The sequence below is a fragment of the Eubalaena glacialis genome, chromosome 8, assembly GCF_028564815.1.
Source record: "Eubalaena glacialis isolate mEubGla1 chromosome 8, mEubGla1.1.hap2.+ XY, whole genome shotgun sequence".
NCBI lineage: Eukaryota > Metazoa > Chordata > Mammalia > Artiodactyla > Balaenidae > Eubalaena > Eubalaena glacialis.
In genome coordinates this window covers 107,865,567-107,893,131 of record NC_083723.1, presented here as the reverse complement: position 1 = coordinate 107,893,131, position 27,565 = coordinate 107,865,567, and the positions used below count along the sequence as shown (strand labels likewise).

The window sequence follows — 27,565 nt, the reverse complement described above, 5'->3', positions numbered from 1 at the left end:
ATGTCAAAGGTGTTCGTGGAACTGCAGTGGCTTCCCAGCTACCTGCAATGACTCTCCAGCTCTCCTGGGGATTGGCACACTTTGGGATGGCTTTCTGAGGAGGCTTTCTGGAGGGCTAACCCTTGACTGGCTGTACCTAGACAACTGTGACTTGGGGTGATGCCCCTAGGGTAAGAAAAAGCTTCTCTCCCGTGTCTTTAAAATAAAAATGAGAGTGATATTTGCTGACTTGCCAAAACCACAGGACTACTGGTGATGAACGAATGGGACTGTCAGAGAAAGACTTGAAGGCCCCCAGGAAAAGGTATTTTAACACAGAGAGGCCCAATTCTGTCTGATGGCAAAGCCCTGCTCCTAACTGCTACAGTCTACCATCCTGGGAATAACTGTAGCTTGCAGACTGAGCTGGCTGCCACCGTCCCAGGAGACCCCAACTGGAATGACTGCATCATACTCATGGCCTGGACCTTTTCAGTTCTGAAAACTTGAAAGGCCAAAGTATTTCTTTCTGTACCATCTGTACTCAAGAGCTTTGACTCCCACCTGCCTGATCCTTGGCATTTCTTGATTTCCATGGAAAAGTGGCAAGGAATACTGTTTGGGGATAAAGATGGAAAAAGGGAAGGCATTCTGAGCAGGGCTGCATGGGGCTGGTGGCAGCCATTCCCTTGGTGTGAAAAGCCCTATCATTCTTCCCCTGCTGCCCCCCCCACCCCGCCACTTCCCAGCATTGGCTGGAACGCAAAGAGGGCATTACTGCATCCCACCCTTACCCTTGACTAACAAAAGATTTCTTCCCCTTGGTGGGAGCTGTGTCTTTTGTTGCTGAGAGCTTAAGGCATTTTCGAATGCCCAACAGCAATGACAGAACTCCGAATAGCCCTACCTGGGACACTTTAGGAGTGAGTCCTAAGCTGTGTTGGCCTAATTGAGTTAGGACCTGTCAGTCATCAGTTATGTTATAAATACACTGAGAGCTAGAAACTCTTCTCAGATAGGAAAATAATGGGCTATGCAAAGTGGATCTGGGGCTTGGAGATGGAACAGGTAAAAAGAGGAGGTAGGCGAACCAGCAGATGCCTGCGTGACCTCCAAGGAGGCAGACACACCTACCCATCACCACAAGCCTCTCTCTCTCTCTCTCTCTCTCTCTCTCTCTCTCTCTCTCTCTCTCTCTCTCGTGTACTAAGGTGAGTGCAGGATTCATAGATGAACGGGGACCTGTTCTTAGGCATGTTTGAGTCAAGGTCTTGGCAGATATGATTCTAGAGCAAGCTCCTCTCCCTCAGGGACCCCCTAACAGATTCCCTGTTGCCCTCAGAGGAATTTCCCATCATCCTCCCTTCCTCTTGTCAACTGCTGGAACTGTTTGAGCTGGAAGGCAGGCTGACAAGGTTAAGGGGAGAGAAGATCTGATATGCTATCATGCTTCTCAGGTCCGTGACAGGCAGGCTTGTGTGGAGCGGGTCCATGGCCTCCCTCTGCTCCCCTCCCCAAATAACCCTCCGATGTGCCAATCGGAGACGAAGATAAGAAGCTGACTCTGAGTCCTCCTCCCAGAGCCTAAACCTCGAGACAATTATTTATGGGAGCTCTGCAGTGTCTATCAACCAGCCTCAAGCCTGGGGCCTCCTTTCCACGTGGTGCTGCCATGGAAGCTGCCACAGTAGCGTGGACTGCATTCTGCAGGGGACGGGAGGTAGCTCTTACACACACCTGTGCATCATCCTGGTCACCATCACTTGACAATGACAGCCACTGAAGTTCAGGCCATGTCCATTGCTGAAACTGCCGGCTATGAGACAGATCTGTCATCTGTGGACGGGGGTCCACACTCCCACTGCAGGTCATCTAGACCAGGGCTACTCAAAGTGCGTATCAGGACTAAGCTGCACATTTTTTGTCACTGGTCCATAGTGAGGTAAGTACAGAAATCGAGAGCATTTGAAACCTTTACAGCAATCTGGCAGAGTAATTTAATGTGTTTATTCTAATAATTTAAAAGGGACTTGTATTTTTTATCTTTCTGTTTCATTTTCCCAGAAATGTATTCTAAAGACTACATTTTTTTAGAAAAATATATATTGTAATAAAATATCATTCTGCAAGAAGTCGTCAAAGAAAAGCCCTGTTCCTTCATTGCAGATAGTTTGAGAAGCACGGATCTAGTTGCATCCACTGCTGCATCGAAATACGATATGGCATCAAAAACTCCCGGCTGCTAATTATTTGATCTTTCATAGGAATTCTGAAAGTGAGCAAGAGTGAGAGCCTGAGAGAGGGAGACAGAAGACAGCGGAAGGAGAGGGGTAGGCTGGAGGACAGAGAGAAAGTGCATCCTTCCAGGGCAGCTGCCTCCACCTGAAACATGAAAGTCTGCGTTCCAATAAACTGATGGGATAAATCCTGTCCCTTTCTGGCTCTCTTTCCTGAGATGATGGCTGTGGAGCAAGTCAGAAGGAAGGCAGTACACCATAGACGTGGCCTCTCTGGGGAGCTGACCCAGGAAGCCCAGGGCAAGGGGATGCAACACCGTCAGGACGCAGGCGTCCTAAGCAGCAGCGCTCTCCTGGCCTGGCCTGGCTGCCCCAAGGCCTTCTAGACTCTACCTGCGTGTCTGGAGGTCCTCACCTCTAAAGAGTACAGGGTGACCAGAACCCCAGCCCTCCCTGTCATTTGAGTTGGGCAAGACTTCCTGAGGGAATTTTTCAGCTCAGGCAGGATACCCAGGGATTAAGAACAAAAGCATATAGTCAAACATCCTTGAGCCCGAGTTCTGGCTCCTCTACTCCCTGCCTATGTGACATTCAGCACACAAGTATTGAGGCCTCGGTGTCTGCATCTACAGCACGCACACAGCAATACCTAATATTTGTTGACGGTTACACTATATGCTAGATATTGGCTATTGGCTTTATCTGGAATATCTCAAAATAACCCTATGAGATAGATATGTTTGTTCCCATTTTCCAGGTGAGCCAACTGAGGCTTAGAGAGGTTAAGAACTTGGTGATTTCACACAGTGAGTGAAAGTCAGGACTCAGTCATCTGCACTCTTCTTCTCAGAGTTATTGTGTTTAATCATTATGGGATACTCAAATCACAGGATTGCTATAAAGATAAACAGTGCACTTATCACAGTGCATTTCTAAATATGAGTTGCTACTGCTTTTGGCATTATTTTCCCAGGGATATCCCAGGGCCTTTGAATGTCCCCTGGCTTCAAGGCTACAACATAGGGCAGCAAAAGCTTGGCAAGCTCCAGAAGGAACCAAGCCAGGGTTTCCTTGGCAGGTGGCCCAGCGTGCACATCCTTTAATAGTCCAGGGTCTCCTATAAATATGCCAACAGCAAATCAAAGGCTCTGAAGCAAATCACAATAGTCACTCAATTTCAGGCTCTAAAGCATGTTTAGTCTTGCACCTTTCACATCAGCTAAAAAGTTCTTCCAAGTTCCCAGCTCCTGGATCCCTCTATCTCATCTTTCTAAATGCTGAGCCCCTCTCTGCAGAATACTCTAGATAGCAACTATTAAAAGAAGGGTGCAGGGCCAAAGCACAGGGAAGACATTTGGTGAGGTTGCCTGACTCTCTGTAAATATTTATGCCACTTGATGAGTCTGTGTTGGTGCCAGGACCACCCCCCCCCACCCCCGAGCGTCCCATGGAGGAATTTTAGTGCAGGATGAGGGTAAAGCTGAATGTCAAATTCTATCCCAGACATGCCCTTGAAAACCTCAGACCCCTGCTAATGGGTACCTTCCGTCGAGGGTTGGCGCTGTGCCAGGCAAGGTGTCCTTGGTTATCTCTCATCTGTGCACCACACTGCAGTGTAGGGATTAGTGTTCTCATTTTACAGATATGGAAACTGAGGCTAGAACAGGTAAGTAGCTGGCCTGAGTGATACAGCCAATAAGTGGAGGAGCCCAGCTCTGCTTAGCACTAGTATCTGCGCTCTTCCCCTCCAGGGGGCCCTGTGTGTTCTCCCTCTGGGACGGGACCCTGGGTCTCTACTAAGTCTTAGTTGGCTCTCCTCCTTCCCTCTTCCCTGAGCTCTAGGGAGGGCTGCTCCACTACCAGCACGCCAAATGGTCCCTCATGAATTCTTGCCTCTACACTGCCCCGCCAGGGGTGGATGTGTACTCTCTGTACCTGGCCCTCTTTGTGTCTCATTTGTTTTATTTCCAAGCTGGTGATATGGAGAGGAAGAGATCACCTCCTTTATTGGGCTGATGCAGGGTGACTGGAGCCCTTGCTTATCAGTGCTTAACCGCCTCCTGGTTTATAGGAGGGACTCATGTCAGAGCACCTATTGGAGGCACGCCAGCATAGCTTTGTTCCAGGCTTACAGGTTTCTGGAAACACAGAGTAGAAAAATATCATAGCCCTTGTCCCCCAAGGGGCAGTGATGGGTATTGTCAGAGACACAGTCTAAGCCCCTGGGTAACTGTGTCCCATGGGGATGATGGCACAGTGCCCAAGTGCCACCATATGAGAATCCCACTAGGTGCTTGCTTGTTAAAACACAGACTCTAAATCACAACACAGTCTGTGACAGAGGCCAGGAATATTCCCAGGCTCCCGGTGATTCTGATGTTTACAGAAATTGTACAATCTTTGACTTAGAGCGTGGGTTTTGGATCAGAACCATTTGGATTCAAATCCCAACTCTGGGCAGGTTGACTAACTTCCTTGAGCTTCAGTCCTCTTCCCATTGTGAAATAATAATAATAGCATCTCCTAAGACACCGGGAAGAGACAGAGAGAACGTAATTTAGTTTGTGGCAGCCAAAGAGCTCTTCAAAGTTGCCCTGCTTAAGAGTCCTTCCATCCAAAATTTGAGAGGTGGTAAGTATTCAAGAAATAACTTGGACTTGCTCTTGTAAACCAGGCAAAATTGAGAAAACCCACTGATGAGATCATCACAGGTGAAGGAGAGTGATTAGAACCAAGCTCTTCCTAATTCTAAGCGATCAATCAACACATCTGTAGTGAGCATCTGCTGGGGTTCAACATCACAGAGCAACCAAGTTCTTACTGATAGCAACTCAAATTTAAGTTAAGGAGATGAGGCAAAAACATACAAGTTTAAGTCAAATAAAAAGTTACTAAATGAACAAGACAATCATCCAAAGATGTCCCATGTTCATTAATTCATTCAGCATGTATATTCATTCATTGCCTCTGGTGTACCATGGACTGGACCGGAAACCAAAGATACAAGGTTGAATAATATGGTCCCTCCCTCAAGGTACTGAAAGTCTAGAGAAGGAGACTGATGAACAAATCAATGCTCATGACTAATTCTGTCTCTTCCGGCTCTGAGTATTGAGAAAGGCTAAGTTTCACGGTATTTGAAATACTTCCTTCGGGGCCTGGGAGATCAGCTCTAATCAGCAGGAAGGTAGTCAAGGTCTGGTGACCCACCTCAGAGCATTCAGAGCTTCAGACCCAACATCTAGAGACAAATATACTACGCAGACCACTATCAGAGTAATGACGGCAGGCAGTTTTGAAACTCTTGTCTAAACGTAGCTGTGAAGCATGAAAACAGGAGTAAATCATTTCAAAATGGTTAATCACAATCCAAGGGAAAGGGAAATATAGAGAACTCCCAGCCCACCTTTAATAACCCCAATGGTGTGAGGAAGCGGAAACAAAACTAGAGATGAGGGAATCCAATCATGGCCACACTTTCTGAAAAGCTCACAGCTTGGTTCCTTGAGGGGAGGAATAGCATCTGTTTGTTTACCACTATGTAGCCGGCACCTATCAGAGTGGATACACATTAGGGATCTAATAAACATGTGTTGAATGAATGAATGAATGAACAATGAAATTGTCCAGATCTGAGAAAGCAAAGTGGCCAGTATGCAGCCAACCATAAGACCAGTAGATTCGTAGCAGATAGCTCTTTTTACAGTCCAAGCTTCTCTGAGTTCTAGACCTGTGTATCCAACTGTCTATTTGTCAACTCCTCTGCAATGTCTCCAAGTCACCTCAATCTCCGAAGGGATGAACTTGTGATCTTTCCTTGCTCATGCTTTCCTGCAGCTCCATAGCTCAGTGAATGCCACCACTCTCTGTCTAGTTATACAAACCAGAAACTAAGGACACATCATTTCACAGCCCTCTCCTTATCACCAATCCATCCCTCAGTGCTATCCATTTCCTTCCTAAAATTCCCTCAAACATATCCCCTGCCATTTCTCTAATCCAAGCTAGCATCTTTCTCCTGGGCTCGTACAGTTGCCTCCTGGCTCATCCGTCCATGTCTTTGCTCCCTAGCATCTCTCCACCTTGCTCCTCCCTCCACTCTCAACATCCTTTCTTCCCACGTCCTCATCGTTAATACTTTCTCATCCAGTAGATCTCAGAGACACGTGCCCTCTCCTTCTGGACTATGCCATGAACTCTAACATACTTCTCTCCCATGACATGCGTCACTGTTGCAATTTTACAGTCTACTGTCCAGAGGCCAGTGGGCAGCTCCTGACCCAGAGTGGCCCAGTATATATTTTATATTCATGCGCCTGGTAACAGGCAGGATGGTAGAAGGGAGACAGTTCCCAGAGTAGGCACTCAGTTTAGGCCAAAGTCTTTTTCGAAGAAAGGGAGAGAGAAAACAGTCATTTTGTGCTGCCAACAGTTTTGAAGGTTAAGAAAGGAGTGAGCCCCTGGCCCCTGGTCTGCTTGGCTTAGGGAAGGTGGTCGGTCCCATCGATGAGAAAAGCGGGCTCAGGGGAGACAAGAGGAGGGTGGGGCTGGTGCACACAGAAAAGGACGGCCACCTGAAAGGCAGCTCCAGCTGATTTTTGCCCAGTGGGAACACCTGTACGCGGGTCTTATTTTATTTTTCCAAGAGAAGTCCGAAATCAAAATTTTATGTAAAGCCTCTTCATTTTTAAATGCTGGCAACTAATTTAGAAAAACAATTCCAGAGCCAAACAAAACACATCTGTGTTCTGGGTTTTGCAGGCAGACTCCAGCTTGCCACCTGTGTGTTACAGTAGTTCTGTTCTCCCTGCCCCAGCCCTACACAGCCTCAGAATTAATTCCTCCTCCATCCTCCAATGACTTCCCATGAACCAGACCAGCTCCGGCTGCTGGTGAGCACGGCATTAAGCTCCTTAATTTTGTCCTCTATGGATTCTCCCCACTTGTCCCTCCCTTCCTCTCCCTGATCCTCCCCCCAAAATGACGCTCAACTCAGTTCTCAACGATCAGGCTGGTAGAAGTGAGCCCCCTTGCACCATGAAATTGACATCCGCAAATACCACCACCCAGCCATCCTCTAAACACAGTTGTAAGGGTGCTACTGCTTAGAACAGGGGAGGGCGAGAGCCCAGTGGTGCCCACTTCAGAAAGTGGGAGTTAACAGCAAAAGAAAAAGCGGTGAGGCTCCAAACTGCCTGACATTTGTATGTCCTTCAGGCACCTCTCGATTTGCCCCCTCTGTGCATTCTAAGGCCCCTCCCTTGTCCTCCTCTCCTCCCCATCTCCCAGCATGGCACCCCCTGTTGCCAAATCGGACTCTTTTTTTCCATTATAGTTTATTACAAGATATTGAATATAGTTCCGGGTGCTACACAGTAAATCCTTGTTGTTTATTTTATATATAGTAGTGTGTACCTGTTAACCTCAAACTCCTAACTTATCCCTTCCCCCCCTTTTTCTTAGGTAACCTTAAGTTTGTTTTCTATGTCTGTAAGTCTGTTTCTGTTTTGTAAATAAGTTCATTTGTACTATTTTTTAGATTCCACATATAAGTGATATCATATAATATTTGTCTTTCTCTGACTCACTTCACTTAGTATGATAATCTCTAGGTCCATCCATGTTGCTGCAAATGGCATTATTTCATTCTTTTTCACAGCTGAGTAATATTCCATGGTAGATATATATCACATCTTCTTTATCCTTTCATCTATTGATGGACACTTAGGTTGGTTCCATGTCTTGGCTATTGTAAATAATGTCCCTATGAACATTCGGGGTGCATGTATCTTTTCAAATTAGAGCTTTCATCTTTTTTGGATATATGCCCAGGAGTGGGATTGCCAGATCATATGGTAACTCTAGTTTTAGTTTTTTAAGTAACCTCCATACTGTTCTCCATAGTGGCTGTACCAGTTTACATTCCCACCAACAGTGTAGGAGGGTTCCCTTTTCTCCACACCCTCTCCAGCATTTGTAGATTTTTTTTTGATGATGGCCATTCTGACTGGTATGAGGTGATACCTCATTGTAGTTTTGATTTGCATTCTCTAATAATTAGTGATGCTGAGCATCTTTTCATGTGCCTGTTGGCCATCTATATGTCTTCTTTGGAGAAATGTCTGTTTATGTCTTCTGCCCATTTTTGTGATTGGGTTGTTTGGTTTTTTACTTTCGAGTTGTATGAGCTCAAACCTGACTCTTTCAACAAGCCACACTGAAATAGTCACTCAATCACCAAGTCCATGGATTCTATCCTTCAGGATCTCCCAAATCCATCTCCTTTTCTCCATCCTCCCACCCAGAGCCATAGTTCAGGCCACAGGACATTCACCTAGACGACTGCTATCATCTTGCAGATGATCTCACTTCCTCCAGTCTTCCCCCCAAACAATCCCCCACGATGCTGTCTGAACAGTCTTCTAAAAACAGAAATCTGGGGGCTTCCCTGGTGGTGCAGTGGTTGAGAGTCTGCCTGCCAATGCAGGGGACACGGGTTCGAGCCCTGGTCTGGGAAGATCCCACATGCCGCGGAGCAACTAGGCCCGTGAGCCACAACTACTGAGCCTGCGCGTCTGGAGCCTGTGCTCCGCAACAAGAGAGGCCGCGACAGTGAGAGGCCCGCGCACCGCGATGAAGAGTGGCCCCCGCTCGCCGCAACTAGAGGAAGCCCTCGCACAGAAACGAAGATCCAACACAGCCAAAAATAAATAAATATAAATAAATAATTTTTTTAAAAAAACAGAAATCTGATCACAACACTGCTCAAAACCCTCCAGTGACTCCCCATCATCTCCCAAAATATAATCCAGACTGCTTAGCATAGCCTGGCCCCATCCTGCCCCAGGGGCCTCACTTCAGGCACATCCCCAGGTGCCCCCCACGCTGCAGCCTTACAGGACCGCTGGCATTTCCTCAGAGCACACCCAAGCTCTCTCTCGCCTCCACACCACCACACCTGCTATTCCAGCTACCTCCAAAGTCCTTTCCCACCTCTCCTTGTCAGCATGATAATGCCTACTTGTCATTCCATACTCAGTTAAGGTGTCTGAATCTGCAGAAAGTCTTTCCTAACCCCCGACCCCCATCCACCTTTTCCTGCTTCCTTCTTTACAGGGTGACTTTTGATATTGTCATCAGATTACTTATCCCGTGATCCTGCAACACTCTCTTTGTGCATCTCCCACTATAGGCTATGAGGGACTCTAAGGCAGGGACCGTATCTCAGACACACGCTGGAAGCTCAGTGCCTAGCACAGAGCAGGCATTTACTGTAGGTGTGCTGAATAACTGAAACATTCCAACTTCTGCATTGTGCCTGGGGTCGGCTGATTCCAAACAGCCCCTTTCCCAGCACACACGGCTGATGTTTAGCTTTAGTAGTTTATCTCTGGGTGAAATCTGGTGCCAGCTGTGGTCACCTGTTTGATTGCTCTCTGAACTCTGCCTTTAACTAGAAATTAATTTGGATTACTTAAGCTTTCCTTGCCCAGTGGAGAAACTCCGGCTGGGTAAATCCAAAGCTGCTGGCAATTTTACTTTTTTCTGTTTAATCTCTTTCTCTCATGCGCCAACTCCAATTTTGTGCTTTCTGGCTTCCTCTCCCTCTCAATGCACGTTTTTAATCTGCTATCTCTGACCTTTTGCAGATGGTGACTCACCTTGGATCTTCACCTTCCGACCTGCTCATCTCAGGAAAACTGAGGCCAGTCCTGCCAAGGGAGTCGGCCACATCGCTTGGGAACTCCGGAGCAGCTCTGAGAAAGAAAACCAGAAGTGAGATTCCTGAACCCCAGTCCGCTCCCCTCTGAGCCCCAGACCGTGCCTCGATGCTGAGGAAGGTCGGGGAACTTAAAGACCAGCTCTTCAGCCAGAAGTTCTGACCATCAGCAAAGACGGCACAGAGAATGGTAAGGAAGGCGGGCATGAGCACGGGACCTGGCTCTCACCAAGCCATATTTTTGGTAAGATTGTGTCCTCCCCCACCTGCAGTGTCCTAATGGTTTATGCCTAACTGGGAATGCTTCCGCTTCCCAGCTGACCCAAGAACCCTGATTATGCCCATCTGTCTCATCCTTAAGGCCTTCTTTTCCCTGATCCCCCTCCCGTACCCCCATCGGCCTCCTGTCCTGTTCTCTTGACAAGAGTCCATTCATACCTCACACAGGCTCCAAAAGCAAGACTGGCATGTCTCTGTTGAGAAAGTTTGCAAAACCCTAAAGGAGGGCGAGGGTAGGGGGGCACCTACTGCTCCCACATGGCACTGAGAACCTGCCAGGCACTTGAGGGAAACCAAGGACAAAAATCCATGGTGAGTTTTTCAGGGCACTGAAAAGTTAAGGAACTTGCCCCAAAGCACACAGGAACTAAGCAGAGGAGCCACCAGCTCAAGGTTTTACTGTATGAACAGCAAATGATTTTGTCCACACAAAGTTCATAGCCTCTGCTACATCACCCTGCAGAAAGTTCCTGTAAAATGAATGTTCTTATTTAGGGAGAAGGTTCTGCAATGTCAGATCATATCAGAACTCCCTGCTTTGAACAACCAGCAGCTGCAAGACTTCCAGAGGAAGTCACGTGTGGCTACACTTAGGGATTTGACAAAGGTCTCCCCAGCACCTGCGTGAGCAGGGCACATTCTCCATCACAAGGTGCGCCTGCTCTCAGGGAGCTCACAGTCTTGTGGCGAAGATGGCAGAGGCATAAATAGAAGTGTGAAATTAATGTAGAAGATTGATCCGTTAAACCAAGTTCCTGGGTGTAAGATTATATAATTCTTTGGAATTCATAGAAAGGAACCATCAAGCAAATCAGCCACCTTGTCATTTTAACTAAAGTGCCAAAACCAGTTTTAGTTTTGGAAACAGAGAAATTCGAGCTTCATACTTGTCTGTAAGTATGCAAGGCAGTGTGCAATTTACCTTTGGTAGAATTAGCAGCAACAGTCAGAATTTGTAAATTCTCCTTTCATTTACATTTAAAAGGGAGAAATCCAATTTAGTCCAAATTCATTATTCACGAGTACATAAAACGTGCCCCTTGCTCCAATCTAGTTTTTGTTGTTGTTGCTGTTGTTTTTGGCTGCGTTGGGTCTTTGTTGCTGCGCACAGGCTTTCTGTAGTTGTGGCGAGCGGGGGCTAGTCTTCGTTGCGGCACGCGGGCTTCTCATTGCGGTGGCTTCTCTTGTTGCGGAGCACAGGCTCTAGGTGCACGGGCTTCATTAGTTGTGACACATGGGCTCAGTAGTTGTGGCTCGTGGGCTCTAGAGCGCAGGCTCAGTAGCTGTGGCGCACGGGCATAGTTGCTCCGCAGCATGAGGAGACATGTAAACTGTACTGACCATGAGCTCATATGCAGCAGGGAAATGGAGAGAAAGGGGTCCCTTTTCGCTTGCTGATATGTAAGTCACCATCACTGCATGCAAACCTAACTATTAGGCAGAGTTCTAATGAGTCCCCATCCCCACCCCCAAAGCTCAGGAGAAACCAATAAACCCCTCCAGCAAACTGTGACAGAAGGAGTAAAAGCTAAGTGATAAAAATGCTAACTTGAATTTGCACATGTGATGAAGTTCCTTATAATGTCTTCTTAAAGGGTTCTTTCATCCTGGACCCTTGTGTTCCTGCTCCTCATCCCTTTTCATTTCCAGCATCTAACTCTTCTGGGTGAGAAGAGGCATTTCTACTGATGTGGTAGATCAGTGGACCCAAAAGAGGGTGAAAATCAGTGGCCTCGATTCGGCAACACCTATTAAATGTTTAAAATGTTCACACCTTTTGACTCCAAAGTAACACTTTTAGGAATTTACTCAAAGGAAATAGTTAACAATGAATATAAATATGTATCTGCAAATACCGTTTAAAATAATTTAAAAATGGAAAACAAATGTTCATAGATGTTGGCTTTATGTAAACTATGATATGCCTATATATTGAACTGAAAGTGATGCAGAAGCTATAACAAGAAAATAATAATAGATTAGACTATATAAAAATATGAACATTTTCTATGGCAAAAAATAGCATTTACAATGTCAAAAGACAAATGGGTGAATTACTTGCAAGATATATGACAGGCAAACTAAATTACTTGATATAAAAAGAATTCTTTAAAATCAATAAGAAAAGAAAAACTCAATTTTAGAAAGGCCAACAGCCATGTGAAAAGATATTCAATCTCACACAGTTAAAGAAATGTAAACTGTATTAGTACCAAAAGTCAACTTTTCATCTATAATCTAGGCAAAGTCCAATAATAACCCCATTTAGAAAAAAAAAATGTTCTCATTCATCTTTGGTAGAAATGTAAATTTGAAGGACAATTTGGTAATCTACCAAAATTTTGAATTCTTAAATATTAAATTCTTTAAATTTTTCCTTATGCATATATAAGGGTATTTACAACAGTGTTGTTTGTAATATCAAATACCTGGAACAAAATAGATAAATTATGGTACATCTCTAATGGAATACCATGCTGTTGTTAGACAGAAGGATGTAACTCCATATACACTGATACGGAAAAAACACCCAAGATATACTGATATAGTGATTGCTAAGTGAATCCAGAAAGTTGAAGAATATTAGATATAAATACTGTCATTTATTATATATACATACATTTTTTCACGTAAGTATAGAAAATGTCCTGAAAGATATAAACAGCAGAAACTTTTAAAGGATAGAACTTGAAGAGAAGGGAGATTTTATATTTTATTTCATATCATTCTGACAGTTCAATTTTTTTCTTTGATGATTATGTATTATTCTTATAATTTAAAAAAACTAGCTTGAACCATTAGTTGAACCTGATTAATCACCTCCTCTGCTACGGGAATTGTTTAGACACTGGGGCTACACTGGTGAGTTGATAGCTCAAGTCAAGAGATAGTCAAACTAGATTCTCTCTTCTCAAGTAGAAAATAATAACATGAAGTGAAAGGGAATGTTGCAATAAGTGAAGGGAGACCACGATAATAGAAAGAATGTTCTGACCTGAACATCTTTGAGATTCTAAGTCAAGAAGAAAAGGGCTTTACTTTTATAGGAGGAGTAAAGAAGAACTGGGCGTGGAGGGGTGGGCGAGCAGGGGGCTGCGACAGTGGTTGAGGGATGGCTTTTCTTTGGAGTCAGCCTATTTTCAGGAGGGCTGTGAGGAGGAGTTCCCAATGCCCCCAATGCTGGTTCAGGCTGCGCATGGGTCAAAGTTCAGGGGGTTGGGAGTGCTAAATAAGTTGGCCAAGACAAGTTAGCAAGTTAGCAGGTATTTTGTCCAGGTACATCAGTGGGAACAAACAGTTCAGCTAATCATTTATGAGACAAAGAACTGGGATTTGGAGGGTCTGTGTCTGTCCTTGTCATAGGAAAACAAGGGGGTCATACCCGAATCTCATCTGAGTCATATCTGTGAGGGTGATTCTTTGCTGTACACCATTTCCATTGCTGTTTTCCAGGAGAACAAGTCTCAGATAAAGTTAAACTTTGTCTAGGACAATCACAGTCCTCAAAGAGCTTTAATTTGGAGGGGATTTAAGAATTAAACAAGCAAATAAGTAAACAAATGAAAGTTATATAACTGTCTCCGGGTGCTTTCTGACAGAAAGTGGCTCTTGGTCCCTGACGAGAACATATCAAGTACACAGTTAACATCATAGCTTTGCAGTTTCAAACATTCATCTGTATCTGCCCAGGACCAGACTGAGAGATCACTATAATCGAACAGATGGCACTGAAATGGACCCAATTACGTACAAAGATGTAAGGTTCATTACAGCTCCATGAGGGGATGAAAGGATTACCCAATAAATGCTGTTGGGACCATTATCCAGCAATTTGGAGAAACAGTAATTTTAGAACCTCACTTTATGTTATGTGCTAAAATAAATTCCAATTGAGTGGAAGAGTTAAATGTGTTTTTGTTTAACATCAAAATCTCAGAAAAATAGAACTGAATATTTTGCCAACCTCTAGAGGAAAGATAACTTTATAGGCTTAGAAGCAATACAAGGAATATGAAAGAGTAAGATCTGTAAGTTGGACTACAAAAAGTGTAAAGTATAAAAGCAAACATCAACCAAAAAATATTGCAGCAAATGTAGCAAAGAGGCATTATATTTGGTGTTTAAGACCTCGTATTGGTCAGAAAAAAATTAAGACTCTAAGAGATAGAAGGGCAAAAGATACTTACAAAAGATGCTATGTAACTAGAAAACAATGATTTGAGATGTTCAATTCCCAGAGAATATAAATTAAAACATCAAGTTACCATTTCCTTTGTTAAATTAGCATAAATTTTAAAAATAATACCTCTGGGGCTTCTGTTTCTGGTTTGGATGTAGAAAGTCACAAGTGACTGTGGAGCCTGCCCTAGCAATGAGAATGAGCTAAGCCATGATTTCTTGTTTGTTTTTCTTTTGTATCATGGTTTTGAAAACCGTCAGAGAGCTCAGTATGTAAAGAAACCTAAATAAACTAAATTCCAGAAGCAACCAGCTCTTCCTAGGATCGAAGAGATCCATGGCTGCTTCGATCCATGAAAAAGTGGCAGGAAGGGGAGCAATCTGCCATAAACTTGGGTGAAGAGCTATCAGCCAAACTTGTAACAACAATTTAGTGGCTGTTTGTGAGCTAATGTGACAGATTAGAATTCCAAAGAGCTGCAGCCACAGAGCGAGTCTATACCCACCCACCTGCCAAAGCTTTCATATAGTTCTCCATGAAGTACGCAGAAGTTATAGACCGAAGGCTAAGGACAAAGCAGGAGAGCTGGGAGAATACCCTTGGGGCATGCAGGATCTTCCCCAAGTGCAAGACCTGCTGGAGACTGGGAACAGGACAGAGAGCTGAGAGAAATCCCTTCAAGGACACCGTGCCTCCACCACGTGGAGCAGGGCTGGTCTCCCAAGTTGCAGAAGCCTGGGGACAGGACCTAAAACCCAAAGCTGGCAGCTGGCAACAAAGCAGAGAGAGACCTTCCATGGTTCAGAAAGCTGACAACAGGGCTTTCAGACCTCTTTAGTCTCACTGGTGCTCAGAGACCCAGCCCTGATGAAGGTAGAAATCCTGATACCTTCTCAAAATATTTGAAGCTGGTGGTGAACTGGATCAAACTGAAGCTGCAACAAAGCCCATAACTTGCTCAAATACAGCTTTGTCTCAGACCCTCACATTAGAGGGACCATAAACTTTTCTGTGGGTAAATATTATTTACTTCAGTCTCTACTGATCTTTTACACACAATATCCAACATAAGTAAAGAACTGATAGCAAGAAAATGTGATAGGGTTAAGAGAGGAATAGTAAATAGTAAATAGTAAATAGTAAATAGAAGAAGACCCAGAGATGATGTTAGAATATCTAGATAGTGACTGTAAAATGAACAGAATAAATGGAGAATATCAGCAGAGAGGTGGAAACTATAAAAAAGATCCAAATGGGCAAGTTATTAACTCTTTAAAAGACTATTAATATTGTTTAAAACAAAAATTATAACAATTGAATTACAGAGTTTACAGCATACATATCAGTAAAATATATGATAACAGGAGTATAGAGGGATGGGGGTGAGATAAATGCAATGATATTGTTGCAGAGTTCTTAACTTTGTTCATGAAATAGTATATTGTTATTTGAAAGTATATGTTCATAAATAAATGATTCATAGGGTAATCTCTAGATAAATTACTAAAAATTACAAATATAGGTATATTTAAAAAGTCAACAGAGGAGATAAAATGATACATTAAAATATTTAATTCACCTAAAAGAATGCAGAAAAGGGGGAACAGAGGAAAAACAAACAGATGGGTCAAACAGAAAACAAATACCAAGATTCTAGACCTAAACTCAACCATATCAATAATTGTATTAAATGTAAGTCAACTAACTGCTCTAATTTAAAAGCAGAGATTGTCAGACTGTATAAGAAATCAAGACTTAACTATAGCCATTTATAAAAGACACTTTAAACAAAAAGACACAGACTGGTTAAAAAATAAAAGGATGGAAAATATATACCATGCAAATATATACCATGTGGCTATATCAATAACAGAGAAAGTCTTCAAGACAAAGATTATTATTGAAGATAAAGAGAGCCACTTCATAATGATAAAAGGTAAATTCAACAAAATAACATAACAATCATGAATGTCTATACACCGAATAATGAAGCATTAATATACGTGAAGCAGAATGACAGAACGAAAGGGAGAAACAGAGAAATCCAAAGTCATAGTTTAGGATTTTAACATCTCAGTAATTTATAGAATGAGTACACAAAATATTAGTAATAATGCACAAGATATGAAAAACAATTTGATATTTATAGAACACTGCACCTTCTTGAAAGCTTCTTGAAAGCTTCTTTTCAAATGAACATGAAATAAACACATAAATAGACCACAAATAACTCTCAAAATAACTCTCAAGATACTAAGGATTGAAATCGTACAAAGTGTATTATTTGACCACAATAATAGGTTTAAAATCAGTAACATTAGGATATTTAGAAGATCTCCAAATATTTTGCAGTTAAACAACACAAGTCTAAAACACAAGTGTTTTAACTCATGCACAGAGAAGAGATCAAAGGGAAATTAGATATATTTTGAACTGAATGGTAATAAAAACACAAAACATCAAAATCTGTGGGATGCAGTTAAAGCAATGCTTAGATAGAAATTTATAGCTTTCAATACCTATATTTGAAAAGAAGATATAAAGCCAATAATTTAAGCTTCCATATTGAGAAGCTTGATGAAGAGCAAAATAAATACAAAGTAGAAAAAAGTAAATAATGAAAATAAGAGTGAAAATCAAAGAATAAGAAAATGAATAAACAATAGAAAAAATTAACAGTCATAATTAGACACTTTGACAAGATTAATAAAATTGATGAATCTCTAGCAAATCTGATGAAGGGAACAAAACAGGACATAAATTATCAGGAATGAAAGAAGTGTTATCATTATGGATCTTTTCAAAAATTAAAAGGAAAGTAGGAATATTATGAGCACTTTAATGTCAGTAATTTGACAACTGATATGAAAGGGATAATCCCTTGAAAAAATACTATTTTTCAAAACTGACACAAGAAAAAGTAGCAAATCTAAATAGTTCTAAATCTATTTTAAAAATTGAATTAGTGATTTTAAAAAAACACACCAAAGAAAACTCCACTGCCAAATGGCTTCACTGGTAAATTATGTCAAGCATTTAAGGAATCATAATGCCAACCTTACACACTTTTAGAAATGTTGAGGAGGAGGAAACACTCCCTTATTTATTTCATAAGGTAAGCAGAACCCTGATACTAAATCCTGAAAAATATTTTACAAAAGAAGAAAAAAAAATCCTTAACAAAATATTAGCAAATCAGATCCAACAGCAATGTATAAAAAGAATAAGATACCATGACCAAGTGAGATTTGTCCCAGGAATGCAAGGTTTGTTTACCACTCAAAAAATAATCAATATAATTCACCAAATTAACAGAATATAAGAGAAAAACTATATGATTCTTTCAATAGGTGCAGAAAAAGCATTTGCTAAAATTCAATACCCTGGCATAATTTTTAAAAACATATAATCTCTAGGATTTTTCTTAAAGCTGGGAATATAACAAGTCTTCCTCAATCTAATTTAAAAAAAGCATTTATAAAAACTACAATTAACATCCTACTTAATGGAGAAATAAGATTAGGAACAAAACAATGTCCAGTTTCACTACTATGGAATATTGTACTTGGGTCCTAACCAATGCAGTAAGAAAAAGAAATTTCACACAAATTGGAAAGGAAAAAGTAAAACTATCTTTCACAGATGACATGATTTGTATGCAGAAAGCCTTTAAAAATCTACAGAGATACTACAAGAAATAATTAGTAAATTTATTAAGGTTGCAGGATACAAGCTCAATATATAAAAATCAGTCTCTATATTCTCAGTGAATACTCTGGGTGAATAACTGAAAAATAAAATGATTGACATACAAAAAGCTGTGTATATTAATTCTTCCAATCTGTTGACATGGAATGTCTTTCCACTCATTTGTGTCTTTAAAATTTTTTTTCATCAATGTTTTGTAGTTTTCAGTATACAAGTATTTCAGTTCTTAGATTAAGTTTACTCCTAAGTATTTTATTCTTTTTGATGCTAATATAAATGAGATTGTTTTCTTGATTTTCTTTTTGGATATTTCACTGTTAGTGTATAGAAACACAAGTGATTTTTGTACACTGATTTTGTAACCTGCAACTTTACTGAATTCATTTATTAGATCTAACAGGTTTTTTTGTGGAATTGTTAGGATCTTCTACATATAAGATCATGTCATCTGCGAACAGAAATTATTTTACTTCTTCCTTTCCAATTTGAATGCCTTTTATTTCTTTTTCTTGCCAAATTGCTGAACTTTAATTTGTTAATATAACAACTGGTACAGGCCTTTCCAATGACCCAAATACTCATGCCTAATCACACAGAATCATGATATACAGCTAACTATTATGTTATTAATGTAAAACATTAAATATATTGATTTGAAAGTATTTGAAAATATTAGCAGTGGTTAGTCTCTGGGTAGTGAGATAAGGTTAAACTTCTTTTTCCTTATCTTCTTTTCCTACAGTGAATATGTATTATTTTGTGATAAAAAGACATGGTAAATTTAAATCCCAATTTCAAGCCCTGGGCCCAATCCTGATCCAAGTCAGTGTCAGGGAATTGCAGAATTCCCTAGGCCAAAGCTTCCCCATCATGCATTTCATCTTGCTATTCATGACCCACTTCTGGTCACTTGACCTTGAACTTCCTCTTCCTGTGCTACCCTCTTGTCTTAATAACCTGATGCTCTGGGGTTTCCTATTCTGGTCATTAGCCTTGCTCCTACCAAACCCACTGTCCTCACCCCACCCACAGGATCAGGAAACCTGCTGAGTAAATGCAGGAAGCGGAGACCCTCAGTCTGGTCTCTCTTGGTCCTCAGATTCCTTGGTGTCACACAGGCAGCTGCAGCAACAGCTACACCTACCTTCCCTCCCCAAAATCTCCAGCACCAGAGCCTGCTAAGCCATCCTAGCTCCCGTTCCTGCCAGACCTTTATTAAGCATGACAAGGGTTTGGAACGCCTGCGAAACATCATAATCTCCCCGTCTCCCTGTAGAAACAAATAGAGTTAAAGGAGGCTGTGAGGCTGGAACGGTGGCAGATGCATCCCTGGAGAGCCCAACTCCAGCCTCCCTCACCTGTCTTGTGTCTCCCCCTCTCGGCTCAGATCTTCTCTCAGGAGCCTGGCCAAGCCTGCTGAAGGGGAGCTAAAGAGGTGACTGCAAACTGAAATGAACATCCTGCTAAAAAGAATTCAGAGTGGTGATAAATAGCTTTATGGGGCCCTGGCGTATTGTGAACAGCAGACGACTCTCTCTCCCCATCCGCCCCTGAGTATAAATTAGAGAGAGGTGTAAGTTCCTCATCGCTCTGTCCTTCGAACCCCTACAGTACCTAGAAAAAGATAAAGTGACCACGCCCAACGAGGAGGGGCAAGGAACAGCTCAAATAAGAGGGAACCTTATTAAAAGATGTCTCCTCATAGCTATTCAATCACTAATTGACTTTTCTTCCTCACTTTAATTTTGATGCTGGTGTCTTAATTAACTCTGTCACCAAAGCCCCAGGGTGCCACAGCAAGGCTCACCAGGAGTTTCTCTCTCTGTGTTCCAGTCAGTTTGACAGGTAGGCTCTCCCTGGTCAGCTCCCTGGGTAATGACCTGAGCCATCTTGGTCCCTGGAGGAAACAGACGCATTGTAATTCTTTAAGCCACAGGGCCCAGCCGGCAGGAAGAGAAGCAGAAAGCTCTCCCTCTCTGACAGCATCTTAAATTCCCTTCTCTCTTTCTGCATTCTCATATGTATACAAAGTTCATCACAAAGACTGCGGCCAGTGGGAGAGATGGATCACAAGTGTCGTTTCTAAGCCTCCCAGGAAATCATTTGTTCACTCACTCGTTGATTCATACCGGTATTTTACTTGTTTTTGACTGGCCTGTGCTGGACTTGTGCGTGGGGGGCTGTGGTATGGGACAGGGGAGTTCCCAAAGAAGTAAAAATTGTGACATTTATAATTTTAGTTGAAGAGATGTGACATACTCATAAAAATAAAAGCCTGAAATTAACACAACATTGTAAATCAACTATACTCCAACAGAAATTTTTAAAAATAAAATAAAATAAAAGCCAAGATTTGTTGTTCAAAGAAAATATCCAGGTGGGCAAAGTCAATTGTCCTGGCTAGTATGTTGGTCCTGTGTCCCCTCCTCACTTCTGGGTCCCTCTGGCATATTTCAAACATGCAGTGAGGAACCACAATGGAACCACCACCAGGTGGACCTTTGGCAGGAGAAGTTAAAAAGTCAAGTGCTCTTCGTATGGCTTTCTCCATCCTCTCTCTTGGGATGGAGGGATGAGGGAGAAGTAGAAGGCACTTAAGAGAAAGGAAGCTCCCATTTCACCCCCTCCTCACCACAGAGGAGGAAGATGGGTCCAAACTCATCACTTTGATAGTTTGGACTGGACTACCTGTGAGTAGAGCCACTCTGCCCTAAAGGTGGGCTGAGTGTCTGCAATCTGATCTACACTGCACTGGGAGCTCCTGGACATCTTGCTTCTCTTTTCTCTTCAGCTTGGTGGCAGAAGTGGGATACTGCACCAGGGACCCACCTTTCTCGAGTAAGCCCAACCGTCTCACCCTCTTCTCTTTCTCCCTTCCATGTAGGAAAGAAAAAAGATTCATGACCAGGGATAGAATTTTTTTCTTATGAAAGCTTGTGTGGGAGGGGGAGAAAACACAAGCCACAGTTGTTTCTTTTTCCTCCAGCCTCACTTACAAAAGCCTTCTCCATTGGGGTTGGGGTCCACCCTCATTAGCAATGAGGTGCTATTTTATTTTCCACTTAACAGTTTTCATCACATACATCTTTTTTAGGAGACTCATAGGGAGGAGTGCTGTGATCTTGGGAAGAATCCCAGTATTCCAGGGTCCCTTGTCCAAAAACCATCAGAGAGTTTCTGATAGCTCTGTAAGTGGAGAGACTAGGAGGCCAGGCTATGCCAAATCATTTCCCCACATGGCTCCTGTAGAGATCCCTGTCCTGATAGTATTTTCAGGACTCTACCCTAATGGAACTTTACCATGTGCTCAGTATCTGGGACATACTTTTCTAGATTACCCTGCTTCTTATATCTCCTGTTTTCGTTCTTGATCTACTTTTTAACCTACCTTGGCAACCAATATTAATACCCTCTGTTTTAAAAAAAATCCGAGTGGCTTCCTATGTGGCAACCTACCTATGTGGTAGGTTGTAATGTTGATCCCAACATCTGCTGCTCGTTCAGTGGAAGGACTGAACATCCCCAGCCCCAGCAGCATCACATTTGGCCACGTAATGTGCTTTGGCCAATGGAAGTGGCACATCCACTTCCATGCAGATGTTTTAAGGCCATCATATGGTCCTCTACCTTCTCTCTTCCCTCTGCTAGGAGACCAGGAATGTCCTAGACAGGAGCTGTCCCATCTACCTGAGTCCTGGAGTGAAGAAGATGTGCAGCCAATCCACAATGGGTATGGAGCATGAGTGAAAAACTTCTTTATTGTATACTACTGAGATTTTGAGGGCCATTTGTTACCATGCAGTTTATGCTAATCTGACTGATACAGTCTACAGTGTGATCTGATAACCTCTGACCATTTCTCCAATCTCATGTCCTACCTTCCACCTCCTCTCCCACTACACTCCAAATATTCTGGGCTTCTTTCTCTTCCTTGAACATGCCAAGCTTATTCTGACCTCAAAGACCTTGCATATACTGTTCCCTCTGTCTGGATTGCTTTTCCCTGAAGTTTTCACATGGCTGTCTCTTCTTCACTATTCATATCTTGGTTTGAATGTTACTTTCTCAATGAATGACTTCCCTGAACCCCTGCCTAACGTAGCCCCCAGTTACTCTCTATCACATTATCCTGTCTTGCTTTGCATCCGATCACTAGTATATTATTTATTTTCCCTCCTTGGAATGAACACTCCATGAAAGCAGAGACCTTATCCATCAAGTTACTGCTGTATCTCCAGACACCGGAATGTCACCTGACACATAGTAGACACCGAGGAAGTATTTGTGTCATGAATAAATGAACGTCTCTCCTCAACTTTAAACCCTTTTTCAACCACCAACTGGACATCTCTTCCTGGAAATCCTCAAACTCAACAGAGTTCATAATTCTGTCCTCTCTTTCTTCCCCTCTTCAACCTCCTCATCACCCTCTATTCCCTGATGAATGACACCAGCATTCACCCTGTCACCCAAACCAGAGACCTCAGTGTATTTTCCACTCCCCCTCTCGCTCACGGGCCCCACTCCCAATCAGTTACCAGGCTGAGTCTCTCTAATCCACTTCATCCTCATTCCCATGCATCTGCCCTCACTCATGCCCTCATCATCGTTGCCTGGATTATCACAATCTTTGCAGAACAGGGTTCCTTGTTTCCAATTTTCTCCCCTCCCATCTGTGCTGCACACTGCCACCAGAATTATCTTTCTAAAATCTGATAATGTCACTCCCCTGTTTAGAAGGATTGCAAAGGAGCTGCAAGACAAAGCTTAACTCCTTAGAAGCCATGAGATAGCTTGGGGTTCTGGCACCTGCCAAGTGCCCAGGGTCCCTCCTACTGCTCCCTGTCAGACCCTCATCCCATCCAGCCATGATGGATGCGCCAGGGCAGCAGCTCCACCAGGGGTCTGCACTCCTGCTCTCTCTCTCCCCCCTGGAATGTCCCTCCCACATCAAACCTTCCCCCACCCCCAAACACACACACACACAAACACACACACACACACACACACACACTGCTGTCAGCATCCACCTACTGAGAGCTTTCTCTGCTACTCTCCCGGTTCCCTCAGTTATGACTCCCTCTGTGTAGCCTCTCCCAGCTCCTCCCTCCCCTCCTCCTGTAAAAATGAAAGTAGCTCTAATTATGAGCTCCATCCTCTTGCATCCTTTAACACTTGGTGCAAACCTGTATTATAAGACATTGCATCGCATCGTACGTTTTCTGGGTACAGGTTTGTCTGTGTATTCCTTAAAGGCCCAACAAGCAACCTTTCTTGCTTGAGTCCCCAGCACTTCACACAGTGCCTGATGGACACATAGTATATGCTCAATTAATCTTGTTCCAGTGAATAGATGGTATTAATTACAAAGAGAGAGAATAATAGATGGACTAAGTATATTACAAGCTGGAACCCTTGTTTGCATGCTAGAGCCAGGAAAAACAATGCAAATGAGAGTGGAATCAACTCTCAGTCTCAGCTCTGCCCTAATAAAGTTACCTGACATGATGGAGTCTCACCTGGTACAACAGGAAGAGGACCCCGGAATTTAAGGAGCCCTGTGCACTCATTTTTGCTCCAGACCTGTTACGTTGACTTTAGCTGTGGCTCTTAAATTCTCTGTCCCAGGCCTTCTCATTTACTTCTTACATAGCTTCCTCTCACGTGTATATTACAAAAAAGCGCTTTACTAATGCTGCTCCCATTTTACAGATTCTAAAAGAAGAATTAAGTGATGTCCCCAAACCACACAACTAGTAAGCAGCAGAGTTAGAGCTTGAGCTCAGAGTCTCTGTAAACTCTGTGTCCTCCTCACCCAGCTGGGCTGTCTTGCCCTCAGATAAGAGCCTTAGTAAGTAGATGATCTCAAATTTCCACCACGTGGAAATGCTTTAATTCCAATACTCTCTTCCCCAGGCTGTCTGGAATCGCTCTTCCCACCTAACCTCTCACAGTCCCAAGAGCCGAGCCTCTGGGGAATGGGCCACAACTACCGGCTCCTCACCCAAGACGGGGAGGCTCCCTTCCGATGGGGAGCAGCAAGATTCCCAGCACAGCCAGTCAGAAGCCTGCTGTCATTTTAGAATATTCAGGTTCCAACTTAATACTATTTGAGGCTCAAAATAACCCCTCCAATCTTTCTGCTTATTTCTTAAATGCAGTTCTTAACAGTAATGATGGCACCTGTGGGGGAGGAAAAAGAAGGGATTTAGGCTGAGAGTTGGTTTCATGTCCCCTAAAAGGATTATTTTACACCATCAGAAAGATAATTCCCCTCCTAGCGGGGGAGGATGGATTAGGTCTTTACTTCAGATGGTACTTTATGAAAAGATTATTTAAAGATTATAGGACAAAATAGATACATTTGACAACATCTGCTAGGGTTGGGTTTTTCTGGCTGCCTGAGAAGCCATTGTTATTTATGCAGTTAGTAGATTGCTTGCCTTGGTGCTAATCTAGAGGCTGTCCATACACAAAAGTCCACACACTCCTGTTGTGGAGTTTCCTTCCCCTTCTCCTCCCAACTCTGACTGAGAATAACACAAAATGCCACCACCTCCATGAAGTCTTCCCTGATTTCTCCACCCAGAAATGGTTAAGTCTTGCCTCCTGACTCCCTCCCCTCTTCAAAGGTCTTATCACAGGCTGCTTTGTGCAGGACCTCTATCGGCCTGCGCCTTCTCCTCCTGGCCCTGAAACGTCTTACACACATTATTACTCAGGCCCCACAAGGCTGTGAGTACAACAGGCAGTGAGAAATGTAAAATGCCCCTCTGTGCCCCGGTCTCAGCTGTCCACCGAGGCAGTGCAGGGAAGGAGGGTCTTGGAGGCCTCCAGGGCTCAGGAGGGCACTGGTGTTGCTTGGGGTGGGGTTCCGCAGATCTGAATCTCGCCATGTTATTGTTATCTGCACGGGGTGTTAGGAATGACGACCACGTGGTGGGGTCTGTCATCCTGAGGGGCCTCTAGGAGGCACTGCTGTCCAGAGCAGCTTGGTCAGACCCCCCAGGACTCCCTTATTTTATGATGGGGCAGTTTTGAGAAAAGTCCTGAGGAATGATCCTGCAGTACTTTTCTGAACAGCCCTTGGCACCGTATGACAGAAGCAAGTCTGGGTTCACTCTTGCAGAAGTCTGTCTCTTGAATCTGCAGAAGGCTGTAAACGGCACCTATATTCTTTCAGAGCATGCCATCCCCAACCGCTACTGACACTTCCAGCCTCTCTCCCATCACTGCCTCCCACCTGCACTCAACTAATGCCAGTCCTCATGCTTCATACTCGTTCCTGCGTCCAAGAAACACACAGTTTCTTCTGCCTGGACTACCCTCCCCTCAGCCTTCCTCCATCCCATGAATTCCTCCCTCCACTCCTTTAGACCCAGCTTAGACGTCACCTCCTCTATGAAGCCTCCCCTGCTGCCTCTGGTCCATTCAGGGTATCCTTGTTTTCCTAGTATTCATTATCTGAGGTATAGAGAAGCAAAAATCACCAATCTGAAAACATTCACTAATAAATAGACACTTGTCATAAAAACTCAATCAACAGCTATGTATTGAGGGTCCATTGCATACCAGGCACTGATCTCTGCACTTGGAATACAGCCAATGAACAAAGCAGACAAATAGCCCCGCCCTTGCAGGGATGTGGCAGGGAGTTGGGAGGGTGGGGTGGGGGGTTGATCAGGACATCAGTACACAATGAACACAGTAGTAAGTAAATTATATGTTAGCGGTTGATAAGCACGTGCAAAAAGGAAAAATCAGAGAAGGGTAAAAATGATGGAGAATATTGAGGCAACAGAGTGGGGGGGGGGGCAGGGTTAAGTGGGGAGGTCTTCACAAGTCTCGTGCAGAAAGTGACATTCAACCGAAGACTAGAGAGAGAAAGGCATGGTCCAGCAGATTTCTGTAGGAAGAACATTCCCTGCCAACTGTGGCCCGTAGGTCAAATCCAACCTGCCACTTGTTTTTAGATGGCCCACTAGCTAAGAAGCTTTCTTACATTTTTAAATGGTTGGAAAAAATCAAAAGAAGAGTAATATCTCACGACACATGAAAATGACATGAAATTCAAATTTCGGTGCCCATAAATAAAGTTGCATTGGAACACGGCGACTCTCATTCATTTATGTATTGCCTGTGGCTGTTTGCAGGCTGCGACGCAGAGTTAAATAGCTGTGACAGAGACCCTCAAAGCCTCAAATATTTACTATATAGCCCCTGGCAGAAAAAGTGCAAAGAGCCCAGGGCAGGAGCAGGAATAGGAAGGAGACAGCAATGCTGGAGTGTGGGGTGGAGGAGTGGGGGGAGTAATGACCAGGGAGGATGACACAGGGGGAACAGGCTGGGGGCGGAGTACAGGTCGTGGAAGGTCTGTTAGGCCATTTGGTTTTAACTTGGGCAGTAGGGAGCCATTGCAGGATTGTGATTAGAAGAGCCACATAGTCTGACTCGTCTTAAGAGAATGGCTTTAGCGTCTCTATGGAGAATAGACATGTCTTAGCAGGCTACTGCCGTTGTTTATCCCTAACAAAGGATAGTGGCTCAGACTGGGGTGGTAGCACTGAGTGTAGCTGTCAAGAGGTGGCTCAGGGACTTCCCTGGTGGTCCAGTGGGTAAGATTCCGCGCTCCCAATGCTGAGGGCCTGAGTTCGATCCCTGGTCGGGGAACTAGATCCCGCATGCATGCCGTAACTAAGAAACCCACATGCAGCAACTAAAGAACCCGTGTTCTGCAACTGAGACCTGGTGCAGTCTAAATAAATAAATAATAAATAAATATTTTTAAAAAGAGGTGGTTCAATTCTTTTTCTTTTTTTTTTTTGAAGTACAGTTGATTTACAGTGTTGTGTTAGTTTCAGGTGTACAGCAAAGTGATTCAGTTACACATATATATTCTTTTTTCAGATTCTTTTCCATTATAGGTTATTACAAGATATTGAACATAGTTTCCTGTCCTATACAGTTGGTCCGTGTTGTTTATCTTTTTTATATATAATAGTGTGTTTCTGTTAATCCCAAATTCCAAATTTATCCCTCCTCTTCCACCCCCTTTCCCTTTTGGTAACCGTAAGTTTTTTTTCTATGTCTGTGAGTCTATTTCTGTTTGTAAATAAGTTCATTTGTATCATTTTTTAAGATTCCACATATAAGTCATATCATATGATATTTGTCTTTCTCTGACTTACTTCATTTAGAATGATAATCTCTAGGTCTATCCATGTTGCTGCAAATGGCATTATTTCATTCTTTTGAAGAGGTTTCTACAAAGGAGAGAAATGGGACATTGGCGAAAGAGGAAGGATATGTTGATGAGAATAATCTAAGTGAGAGCAAAACACCGATGCTCTGGGAGAGAGGGGGCATTTTCGCTAGAGCAGGGGAGACTGGATCAGACCATGGAATGTCCTCGCTTCCCACGGAACTCTAGCGCCCATCCATATTCACCATGGTAGGGACTTT

General features: G+C 43.2%; 1 long non-coding RNA gene across 16 annotated transcripts in view; it reads right to left on the bottom strand.

The window, feature by feature from the left end:
- The window catches only part of LOC133096891 (uncharacterized), a 401,345-nt gene that overhangs the window by 101,110 nt on the left and 272,670 nt on the right, over positions 1-27,565 (bottom strand). For 15 of the 16 annotated variants that reach the window (XR_009701879.1, XR_009701892.1, XR_009701876.1 and 12 more), the window contains one exon: positions 9,878-9,973. This is a non-coding gene — a long non-coding RNA (uncharacterized LOC133096891). Of the gene's footprint in view, positions 1-9,877; positions 9,974-27,565 lie in introns of those variants that run through there. The other variant, XR_009701885.1, reaches the window with a different exon arrangement.